Below are 12,920 nucleotides of genomic sequence, written 5' to 3' on the forward strand. Positions count from 1 at the left end.
TGGTACGACTTGCAGGTGTTGTCTCCAGCCCTTCCAGTCAGACGGGGGCAGGAGACACTCTCTATAGTGGGCAGGGCTATGATTCCATTCCTCATCTGAGACTGGGCAGACCCGGCTCCAGGGCCAGCAGAACCTCTCAGAGGACCTGAATCAGGCAGATCTGCATTCCCTTGCTAAGTTTCCTGGTCAGTGTGCACCCCCGACTTGGTTCTGCAGATGAACAAAGCTGCCAGTTGGGTTTGCTACTTGGGACCACAGATGTGAACTCGGTCAAGATCCCTGTGCTGGCTGTTGCAAGCTCTCCTCCCTTCCCCCTCACAGCCAGATTCCTGGTGGTTGTGCCCCACAGATTCTCCTGAAATCCTCATGGGGCCACCACAATGCTGGGGGTGGCTGGTTGTCTCCATCCCGGGTACTCCTTTCTCACTGGAGGAGTCAGAGGTGGCATTGTCCCGGGAGGAGGGGCAAGGCAGTCAGAGTGTAGCTGTTTCTCTTACTTTCTAACGCAGTCTGTTTTTGACTCTCTGGCACCGGGGGGTGCCTCAGCCTCACCCTCGTGTCCTAGTATTCTCTCACTGGTGTCTTGTTCTTGTAGAGTTGTTAGTTGTTCTTTTGAGAAGGAGCAATGTCAGGACACTTTGGGTCCTCATCTTGGTAATGTCACTCTGGGATATCTTCAGGTCCTTGTTTTTACCATTAGATTGGTAAGACCTAGGGGGTTGAGGGAAAGGTTGTGCTTAAAAAAATGACCAAGGACCCTTAGTTCTCTTTTGGGTACAGTCTTAAAGTAGAAGGATCAAGAATCCTTTTAACTTACATATGTCCTACTCAGCTCACCCCAGATAGGCATCTAAGGCCAATGCAATTGTAATAAATATTCCTTTGCCCAGAGTGATTCATCTCAATGCTTTCCTAGAGCAGCGGTCCTTAAACTGTGATCTATAGACCCTTGGTGGGTGTGGGGTGGGGGCAGGGCAGGGTCCTCTGTGACCCTTCAGGAAATTTGCAAGCTCAAACCATCTTCATACTAATACTATGATGTTATTTGCATTTTTCACTGATCAGTGCAAAAGCAATAGTGAATTAAGCTCTGGGTACCACAAAACTAAAGTACTGACTTTATTCCTTAGTACAGTGTGGTGTTAAAACTGTATTTAAAAAAAAAAATCATCATACATTCATTTTTTTTTTTTAAAGAGTCAAGGTCACATAATAACATCTTTTTAATTTGCTGTGTGATGAAATGACAAGTATAAAGCATTTCTGCAGCAAAACTAAGGACACCATGGCCATAAGGAAAAGCACTTGTGCAATTGATTGAGTTACAAGCTGAACTTCATTGCATTTTTCACGGAGCACCATTTTTACTTGACAGAATGACTGACAAACCATGGTTATTGAGATAAAAGTATTTCGCAGACATTTTTCCAAAAATGAACACAATGAGTCTTAGTTCAAGAAAAACAACTGATATCATGCGCTGCTAATAACAAAATTCAAGTTTTAAGCAAAAAAACCCACAACTTTTTTCTTAAAGTTTGTGTTTTCTCTACAAGCTTGAGAGTTTCCCAATACTTCAAGTATTTTCTGATGAACTCAGTGGTGATATGAACAAATGTGATTTTTAAACTACTTTATATAATAAAATGTGTTGACATTAGGAAACTCTGTATGACTCAGTGAACCAATATCTTCCAAATGACCAATGTATTGTGTTTCAAAATCATACATGGGTAAAAGAGCCATCTCAAGTGAAAGAGAAACAAATGCTTTTTTATGTGACAGATATAAACAGTTTTTTAATATTTATTTTTAATTGATTGATGATTGCTTTACAATATTGGTTTGATTTCTGTCATATATCAACAAAAAGTTTACTGATATCATTTCAAATTCCACATTACAACTGACCTTTAAAAAACTCCACTTGTCAAGATTTGAATAGGAACAAAGAAGAACATCCATAATTATTTGAAAAACCTGTTAAAACACTCCTTCCTTTTCCAATTACACTTCTGGATGAGGCTGGATTGTCTTCATATACTTCAACCAAAACCCTCTTTGTATACTACAAAGATTGAATGCAGAAGTAGTTATGAAGAATCCAGATGTCTGTTATTAAGCCAGACTTTAAAGAAATTTGAAAATATGCAAACCAATGCATTTTGCCACTATATTTTCCTTTGTCTTAAAAAGTATTTTGAAAGTAACATATTTCATAAAAATATGTTATTTATGATGACATGCAATGGCATTATTTTCTAATAAATATATAAATAAGTATTTTTAAAATTTCATGGTCTCAATCTCTACTCCAGCAAATATTGATACCTATAATCAACATAAACAAATGTTTTTTGAGGTCCTCAATAACTTTAAAGCATGTGATGAAGTCACAAAACTAAAAGTGTTTCTTGCTTATATTTTTTTAAACCAAAGATTTGAGTAAATCAACTATATTTCAGTTCAAAGGAAAAAAAGAGGGATAGAGGAAGGGAAGAATAAAGAAACCCAAAACCTAAGGTACGAGAATTGCTGGGCTTAGGGCATTTGATTGAACACAGAATGGAGTGGCAGTTACAGCAGGGTATGGCTGGTTGGTATTTCAAGGATTCTCTTCCATCTCCTCTCACACCTTATCTTCTCAAGAATATAACGGTGGTTTAGTCACTAAATCGTGTCCTACTCTTGTGACCCCATGGACTATAGCCCACCAGGCTCCTCTGTCCCTAGGATTCTCCAGGCAAAACTACTGGAGTGGGTTGCCATTTCCTTCTCCAGAGGATCTTCCCAACCCAGGGATTGAACCTGGGTCTCCTGCACTGCAGGCAGATTCTTTACCAAATGAGCTACCAGGGAAGTTCTAAGAATAGAATACCAACATTAGAAACGAGACTCATGAAGATTTGAAAAATCTTCTATACAGAAAAAAAAATTTAGATGCAGAGTGCAAACCTGTGTGTGGAACATGACTGTAATGGTGAGATGATGTTTGTATGTCATCAAAGAGAGGAAGATGACCTTGGAAAATGAGACCTGTATTGTGGGAGTGGTGGGATGATACTTGATGGATTTTCTTTGGCATTTTTATAATAACAGTTTAACAATTAAAAGAAATCAAATTAAAAATACTCATGTATACAACATTTCTCCAGGAGATTAAAAGCAAGAATTCTCTAGGTTTTCCCCCAGTTGTAAAACCAAACTGTCTGCTAAGTTGATGGAGCCAGGAAAGTCCCCATGCTGTTTAGAAAGAGAAAATTTCAGCTCTTGGGCTTTTTTTGGCCATGCCACGGGGCCTGTGGGACCTTAGTTCCCTGACTAGGGATTGAACCCAAGCCCCTGTGGTGGAAGATGGAGTCTTAACCATTGGACCACCAGGAACGTCCTCAGCTCTTGGACTATCTGGAATGTGACGGCTGTATGTGTGTGTTAGTCGCTCAGTCACGTCCAGCTCTTTGAGACTCCATGGACTATAGCCAGGTTCTTCTGTCCATGGGATTCTCCAGGCAAGAATACTGGAGTGGGTTGCCATGCCCTCCTCCAAGGGATCCTCCCAACCTAGGGACTGAACCTGGGTCTCCTGTACTGCGAGCATATACTTGACTATTTGAGCCACCAGGGAAGGCTTTAGGGGCTGAATTTCTCCCTCAGGTCTTTTGAAGAAGGGACACAGATTGCATAGCAGACTTGAGGCTGAGGGTTGAGCTAAGTCTCTGAATATCGCTACTCAGGAGGAAGCAGTTAGCCCCTGGCTTTGCTCCCAGTGACCTGACCAGCTGCCCCACTGCAGCCAGGAAGAGATTTGGACCACTTCCACTGACAGCGGTGAACAGAGTTACATGAAGCTGGCTGTGGGGGAAGTCTCCAGGTGCTGCAGGCTTCTGTACACACAAAGAAACAATTGGATAGGCAGGTAACACTGCAGGCCACCAAGAAAGCAAAGGGCTGGCTGCCCTCTGGCAGTAACATCCCCTGAGGGTGTGGCATTGAGATAACAAACAACTTATCCCAAGCTGATAGGGACACCTGAGTCACAGGAGTATCAGTGTCAGTGTCCTCTGGGTCTGACTTAGGAGAAAGGTTGCCTATGAAATTTGCTTATAAAAATGACGTGCTTTTTCCTTTCATTCAACAATTTCATTTGTTCAACAAATGAGCGCTTACTATATGAGTCATAGGGTCTAGGAATATAGGAATGAGCAGAACAGGTAATAATCTAACGGTCATGGAATTTACATTCTAGAGGAGAGACAGAGAATCACTAAAATAATTAATTACTGGATGTGTCATGTGCCATGGGCTTCCCTGGTAGCTCAGACAGTAAAGAATCTGCCTACAATGCAGACCCAGCTTTGAACCCTGAGTTGGGAAGATCCCCTGGAGGAGGAAATGGCAACCCACTCTAGTATTTTTGCCTGGAGAATTCAACGGACAGAGGAGCTTCGGGGCTACAGTCCATGGGGTTGCAAATAGTCGGACACGACTGAGCAACTAGCGCTTTCAATTTCATAACTGCCATGGAGAAAGATAAAGCAGGGGAGGGAGGGGATGACTTGTGAGAATGGGTGTATGGGTCTTAGAGGAGACTTACCCAGAAGGTGAAATGTAAGCAAAGACCTATTCCAGGTCCCTGCGGAAATTTTAAAATATTATAGTTATAAATTTGAGAAAAACTACCATAGAAAGTACCCATTCTTCCATTTTAATATTATTTATCAGAATCTTTGTACACTACTTTCAATGCGTGTATGAACATGTATCGTTTTTCATAGGTAGATGCATTCCTGCTCATATTCACACAGAGATCTTATTTTCTCACTTTGCCGTACATCCTGAGCATCATTCCATGTTAGTCCCCAGGTCTGCACCATTTCTTCAACTGGTCACAGAAGGCGGGGAAGAGTATAGCATAACAGGGAGCTGGGGTCTAGCCCCAGACCTGCCATTTATATAAGCTCTCTCAACTTCTCTCTCTGTGTCTCAATTTCTTCATCACTAAGATAAGGCTATAGAATTTAACTCGTAGGATCATTCAGGAGGAATGAAATGACTCCCATGAAACAATACATCTAAAGAAGGCTATTTCAGTGACTTGGACAAGAGATGGTGATTTGAACTGGGAGAGTGGCCATGAAGGTCGTTAGAAGTGATTCAGGATATGTTTTGAAAACAGCTGGTGATGTTCAACTACAGGCCCTTGAGCAAAAGAGGACAGAATCAAGGGTGATTTCTGGGTAGGGGATAGTGGGAGGGTTATTTGTGTGGGGAGGGCCAGGTGGATACCTTTGAGGGTGGGTAGGTGGATGGATGACTCTCATTGGGCCATATTAACTCTGTTCCTATTGCCCTTCATCCTTGTTACCATCGTCTTAGTTTAAGCCTTGTCTTGGACTATGTGTGTTAGTCACTCAGTCACGTCTGCCTCTTCGTGACCTCCACGGACTGTAGCCCGCCAGGTCCCTCTGTCCATAGGATTCTCCAGGCTACAATACTGGTGTGGGTTGCCACGCCCTCTTCCAGGCCCAGGAATTGAACCCACTTCTTTTGTGTCTCCTGCATTACAGGAGGATTCTTTACCTGCTGAGCCATCAGAAAAGCTCGTCCTGGACTATAGCAATATCCTATCCTCCATAGACCTCTGGTTCCAGCCCCTCCCTTGCAAGGCAGCTGGTCTTCTTGCTAACTCTCTCCTGTGGCTCTCTTCTTTCTTCCTTGCTCCTCTTTCTACTACACTAACCTCTGTTTGCTTAAGTCTGATTCACCTTCCAAGGCCAATTCTGAGTACCACCTTCTTCACAAAGCACTTCTGAATTTCGGTACAAACTGCTTTCATCTGGCGTTTGGGTTTTAGTATATTGTTCATCCTTTCTGTTAAAAATGTGTTAAGTTTCCTCCACTATTCCCTGAACCCTTCCTGAAAAGTGAAAGTGAAAGTGAACTCAGTCATGTCTGACTCTCAGTGATCCCATGGACTGCAGCCTACCAGGCTCCTCTGTCCATGGAATTTTCCAGGCAAGAGTAAACCCTTCCTGACAGGACCCTAAAAATGGGGGCAACATTGGGTACCGCAGGTTGCATGTTTGGAGACCTTGGTGGCACAGGGTGGAGATTAGAAAGGTTTTTAGGGGACAAGAGGGACTCAGAGGAAAACTCTGCATAACCCACGGGAGCTCAGGGCTCACCCCACACAGCACTGGGTGTAGACCTGGTACCACTGAGGGTGTCCTTCCCATTTCCAAGGGACAATATTGTCAAGGCTTTTCACTGCTGGGGAGTAATTTGAGACCATTTTCTCTGCTATGTAAACTGTCCAGAGTGAGAGATGGCTGAACAGCAACCTTTGGGACAATTGCCCACTTGGTCTCATTTCCTGCCTGTCCGGTTCTGTCTTCAGTTAAGTTAGGCAGCTAAACAGAGGCTGACCCAGCCCCAGAGAGCTCATTTTAGGCCATCCACTATGTTTATGGGTTTCCCTGATTGCCCAAATGGTAAAGAATCTGCCTGCAACGCAGAAGATCTGGATTCATTCCCTGGGTTGGGAACATCCTCTGGAGGAAGGCATGGCAACCCACTCAGTATTCTTGCCTGGAGAATCCCATGGATAGAGGAGCCTGGTGGGCTACAGTCTATGTGGTCACAAGAGAGTCAGACTCGACTAATACTTTCACTTTCACTGTGTTTATAAAGAGCTCAAGCTGCTCCCGCCTTCCCCTGCCTATAAGTAAGTTGATATGGTTTATTCTCCAGGGCCTAACCGAAAATTTCCTCCTCATGGGCCCTTCCAGGGTTGAAAACTATTTCATTTGTTCTTTCTTTGAGTCCAACTAAGTTAAAAGATTATGCATGCCAGCATTAAAGGAGACCCTCATCTTGACTCAGATATAACTGTCTTAATAGCCAAGGATGTGAGGAGCAAGGTCTTGGGGCCATCCCCTCTTTCCTTCTCTGTTTGTTTACAGGTACAAGCTGGTGAAGGTGGAACTAGGGCCCCTGCAGAGGTGTGGATGGCTGCCAGGACCCTCCGGAGTTCACACCCAGGGTGAGGAGCTTCTGGGAGGGAAGCTCTAGAGCCACCTCAGGAAGCAGAAAGACCCTCGAGCTTCTTGGCAGAGTTCCAACTCACAACTGCCCTTGAGGCAGCTTGAATAATGGCCCCCCCCAAGATACCCTCCCTCAAATACCTGGAACTTGTGAATGTTACCTTATATGGTAAAAGGGACTTGGCAAAGTCCTTTTTTGCAAAGGATTCTGATTCTGATTGTGATTTTGTCTTGTGATGGAGAGATTACCCAGGTGGTCCCTAGGTGTAATGCTAGGTGTCTTTATATGAGAGAGGCAGTTCAGTTCAGTTCAGTTCAGTTCAGTTGCTCAGTCGTTTCTGACTCTTTGTGATCCCACAGACTGCAGCATACCAGGCCTCCCTGTCCATCACCAACTCCTGGAGTTCACACAAACTCATGTCCATTGAGTCAGAGATGCCATCCAACCATCTCATCCTCTGTTGTCCCCTTCTCCTCCTGCCTTCAATCTTTCCTAGCATCAGGATCTTTTCAAATGAGTCAGTTCTTCGCATCCTGTGGCCAAAGTATTGGAGTTTCAGCTTCAGCATCAGTCCTTCCAATGAACACTCAGGACTGATCTCCTTTAGGATGGACTGGTTGGATCTCCTTTCAGTCCAAGGGACTCTCAAAAGTCTTCTCCAACACCACACTTCAAAAACATCAATTCTTCAGTGCTCAACTTTCTTTACAGTCCAACTCTCACAGCTATGCATGACTACTAGAAAAACCATAACCTTGACTAGATGGACCTTTGTTGGCAAAGTAATATCTCTGCTTTTTAATATGCTGTCTGGGTTGGTCATAACTTTCCTTCCAAGAGTAATTGTCTTTTAATTTCATGGCTGCAATCACCATCTACAGTGATTTTGGAGCTCAGAAAAATAAAGTGAGCCATTGTTTCTACCTTTTCCCCATCTATTTCCCATGAAGTGATGGGACCAGATGCCATGATCTTAGTTTTTTGAAAGTTGAGTTTTAAGCCGACTTTTTCACTCTCCTCTTTCACTTTCATCAAGAGGTTTTTTAGTTCTTCTTTACTTTCTGCCATAAGGGTGGTGTCATTTTCATATCTGAGGTTATTGATATTTCTCCTGGCAATCTTGATTCCAGCTTGTGCTTAACCCAGCCCAGCATTTCTCATGATGTACTCTGCATATAAGTTAAATAGGCAAGGTGACAACATACAGCCTTGACGTACTCCTTTTCCTATTTGGAACCAGTCTGTTGTTCCATGTCCAGTTCTAACTGTTGCTTCCTGACCTGTATACAGATTTCTCAAGAGGCAGGTCAGGTGGTCTGGTATTCCCATCTCTTTCAGAATTTTCCATAGTTTGTGGTGATCCATACAGTCAAAGGCTTTGGCATAGTCAATAAAGCAGAAATAGATGTTTTTCTGGAACTCTCTTGCTTTTTTGAGGGTCCAATGGATGTTGGCAATTTGATTTCTGGTTCCTCTTCCTTTTCTAAAACCAATTTGAACATCTGGAAATTCACGATTCATGTATTTTTAAAGCCTGGCTTAGAGAATTTTGAGCATTACTTTTCTAGCGTGTGCTGCCGCTAAGTCGCTTCAGTCATGTCCGACTCTGTGTGACCCTGTAGATGGCAGTCCACCAGGCTCCCCCGCCCCTGGGATTCTCCAGGCAAGAACACCGCTGTGGGTTGCCATTTCCTTCTCCAATGCGTGAAAGTGAAAAGTGAAAGTGAGGTCACTCAGTCGTGTTTGACTCTTGGTGATCCCATGGACTGCAGCCTACCAGGCTCCTCCATCCATGGGATTTTCCAGGCAAGAGTACTGGAGTGGGGTGCCATTGCCTTCTAGTGTGTGAGATAAGTGCAATTGTGCAGTAGTTTGAGCATTCTTTGGCATTACCTTTCTTTGGGTTTGCAAAGAAAACTGAACTTTTCCAGTCCTGTGGCCACTGCTGAGTTTTCCAAATTTGCTAGCATGTTGACTGCAGCACTTACACAGCATCATCTTTCAGGATTTGAAATAGCTCAACTGGAATTCCATCACCTCCACTAGCTTTGTTGGTAGTGATGCTTTCTAAGGCCCACTTGACTTCATCTTCTCAGATGTCTGGCTCTAGGTGAGTGATGGGGAATGTAATATAGAAAAGAGGGAGCCACTGTGACCACAGAGTCTGAAGCAGGAGTGAGGAGGCCACGTGATGAGCCAGGGATGGCCAGCAGCCAGCCACCAGAAGCTGGAAGAGGTAACGCTGAGATTCTCTCCTGGAGCCTGCAGACACCTTGACTGACCCCAGGAAGACTCAGTGTTCACTTCCAATATCCAGACAGTAAGAGAATAAATGTGTTGTTTTAAGCTCCCATCTGTGGGAGGTGGTTACAATACCTGTAGGGAATGAATGCAGTTTCTCAGCCCACCCGAATTCTGGGTCCTCGAATTCTGGGCTTCCATCACCTGAGAGTCCACATCATTCAGGGAGTATGGCCAGGGGAGTATGTGGACGCAGAGTGGAAACCCTAGTCCAAGGAAGGCGTTTTGCTCTAGGACAAGATGTTTCTCCCAGGTGAAGCCCGGTCAGTTTCAGAAAGAATCTTGAGCATAAGCATTGGAGCCCAGTGTATCCCAGGGTAGCCTTGACTCGAGCCTTACAGCTAAGATGGCCATTTTCTTCTTTGAGATTCCACCTTGTGCTCTGAGAACACAAAGAAGAACTTCTTGAAAACAGACCAGCTGGCCAGAACTTCACTGCTTGGGAGGTCTAGTACAAAATTAAAGCACAGAGGCCCTTCTTCCAAACTTTTAAAGAATTTCAAGATGGCAACAACCATGCATTAACCAAGTGTGGGGCCTTCTCAAGGAGGGACCTCGTAAGACCCATGAAGGGGGCCTTTGCCCTCTGTTTTATCCTTAGGTAGACTTCCACTTCTAACACCATTTTTCTTTCTTGAAACTTTTTAGAAAAGTCATTTCTTTGAGGCTCATTTTCCCTTTTCATGAAGAGGTTCCGCTCTCCAAGTTGCCAGGCCAAAACTAGGGCTTGTCTGAAGGAGCCAACTGATAACTCCAATGTTTTCAAAACAAATAAGGACAGCTGTAAAGATAAATCCTGGGCCCATTAAATATCCCCAGCATCAGCCATGGGACAGAGAGTGTCATTTGAGAGAAAGTCTGTAATGTTATCCTATAGCTTCCTGGTGGCCCAGGGCCTGAGGCAGGGCTGGGATGTTTCTCAGACCGAGCAGGGGAATAGCTGATCCCCACAGGTGCTTATGGGAAAATGGGACTCAAGAGAGTGCTGTGCCACTATAGGACATAACAATTTTAGTGGCTTCTGCAACAGCTGGCCCTGAACCTGCCTCCTGTTCCTTTCTCCCAAGATCTTGAGCTGCCCACTGGTAGGTGGAAAGAAAAGGCCCTGGCCTTAGACGCTGTTCTCCACAAGAACTTTCCAGATCAACCAGATTTTTCTCTAGCTTTTGCTTCATGCCATGGTACCTGAACCCCCATAGACTCAGGACGCTATTATACAGCACTTGCCTTCAAGTAAGTTGTTCTGCATCCTTGATTCTGGCCTCCCAGACTGTGAATGTCTGATGGGCTGGATGTTGAAGTTTGAGTTCTTTCTTTGGGAAAATCCACCAGTCAATAGAGGAGAGACTCGGAATCTGTCAACCAGTTGGCTGATCAATGGCCCCATGGAACAACTGCTGAGAAGGAACAGCTTAATTGGCCAATTTTACTTTTAGCTGTGATGGGAGGTGACCTGCAATGACCCAGAGATTGTGTCTTGCTAGCTTACCTTAAGAAATTCAATGATCCTAAAATATTGTAGCTGAAAGGGCTTCATTTTCCTGATGAGGAATGTGTTCTAGTTGGTGGTGAGGATTTTCCTGGACTGTAGAGGTTGTTCCCACTGCTAGTCTCTCCTCTTGCCCTTATCCCTCTGTGAGGCTAATGTCAATAGCCAGAGCCCCTCATGCTGGCCTGGTCTAGGCCTGGGACCACCTTTCCCAGGGAAGCCCAACTTTCATATGGCAGATGGGGCACCAGCCTTCTCCAAGTAACAGGCTGTCTGAGAAGCCAGCCACCCAAACCTGCCAAGAACACACTCTCCTGTAATACACCAGGTCACACAGCACAAGATTTCATGAATTGCAGATCCCTTCGTGTGAACATGGATTCTCTTTGAAAGCACAAGTCCTCAGGGAGAGGATAAATGGCTCCATCAGTTGTAAGCTGAAGGCAAGGGGACTGATCTTGTTTGGCCCAGCTGGGATGAGCTGCACATGGAGAAGGCTTGCTCTGGGGTGAGCAGTGTGGGTAGGAAGCAAAGTCGAAGTGGGGATCTTTTATGGTGGGGGACCCATGTGGATGGGTGCTTACTGAAGGTGTTAGAATAGCATGAGATCCTCTATATCCTGAGGCTCAGAAGTTAAGAGGTGAAGTTAGAAATAAAAATATCCCTTGACTTCAAAAATCTGCCTTGGCTGGCCCTGCTTTCAGGTGAGAAGAGGAAACTCCTAGAGTTTACGATGGACAGGGAGGCCAGCCAGAGTGTAGGAGTCACCATTTCACTGCTTTGACTGCAGTTTCTTTCTTTTTCTTTTTTGGTTTTTAATTTACTATTTTTTAAAATTGGAGGATAATTGCTTTACAATGTTGTGTTGGTTTCTGCCATACATCAACATGAATCAGCCATAGGTATACATATGAGCTGACTTGCTGGAAAATACCCTGATGCTGGGAGAGACTGAGGGCACAAGGAGAAGGGGGTAACAGGATGAGATGGTTGGATGGTATCACTGACTCAATGGACATGAGTCCGAGCAAACTCCAGGACATAGTGAAGGACAGGGAAGCCTAGCTTACTGCAGTTCATGAGGTCACAAAAAGTCAGACACAACTGAGTGACTGAACAATACATATGTCTCCTCCCTCCCATCTCCCACCTAATCCCACCTCTCTAGGTTGTCAGTGACTGCAGTTTCTTGTCCCTTTCATTCAGCTTGCTCATTCTCATCAATTTTACTCTCCTAAATGGTACTTTAGGAGCAGTGGCTGTGCTGGCAGAGGAGGGCTGAGAGGAGCTACTCCATGTTCAAGGTCAGGAGGGATGGTGGTGAGGAGATACCTCTCGTCCAAGGTAAGGAGCAGTGGCTGCGCTTTGCTGGAGCAGCCATGAAGAGATACCCCACATCCAAGGTAAGAGAAACCCAAGTAAGACGGTAGGTGTTGCAAGAGGGCATCAGAGGGCAGACATACTGAAACCATAATCACAGAAAACTAGTCAATCTAATCACATGGACCACAGCCTTGTCTAACCCAATGAAACTAAGCCATGCCATGTGGGGCCATCCAAGACAGGTGGGTCCAGGTGGAGAGGTCTGACAGAATGTGGACCACTGGAGAAGGGAATGGCAAACCATTTCAGTATTCTTGCCTTGAGAACCCCATGAACAGTATGAAAAGGTAGAATGATAGGATACTGAAAGAGGAACTCCCCAGGTTGGTAGGTGCCCAATATGCTACTGGAGATCAGTGGAGAAATAACTCCAGAAAGAATGAAGGGATGGAGCCAAAGCAAAAACAATACCCAGTTGTGGATGTGACTGGTGATAGAAGCAAGGTCCAATGCTGTAAAGAGCAATATTGCATAGGAACCTGGAATGCCAGGTCCACGAATCAAGGCAAATTGGAAGTGGTCAAACAGGAGAAGGCAAGAGTGAATGTCAACATTCTAGGAATCAGTGAACTAAAATGGACTGGAATGGGTGAATTTAACTCAGATGACCATTATATCTACTACTGTGGGCAGAAATCCCTTAGAAGAAATGGAGTAGCCATCATGGTCAACAAAAGAGTCCAAAATGCAGTACTTGGATGCA

The sequence above is a fragment of the Ovis aries genome, chromosome 16 (genome assembly GCF_016772045.2).
Source record: "Ovis aries strain OAR_USU_Benz2616 breed Rambouillet chromosome 16, ARS-UI_Ramb_v3.0, whole genome shotgun sequence".
Taxonomy (NCBI): Eukaryota; Metazoa; Chordata; class Mammalia; order Artiodactyla; family Bovidae; genus Ovis; species Ovis aries.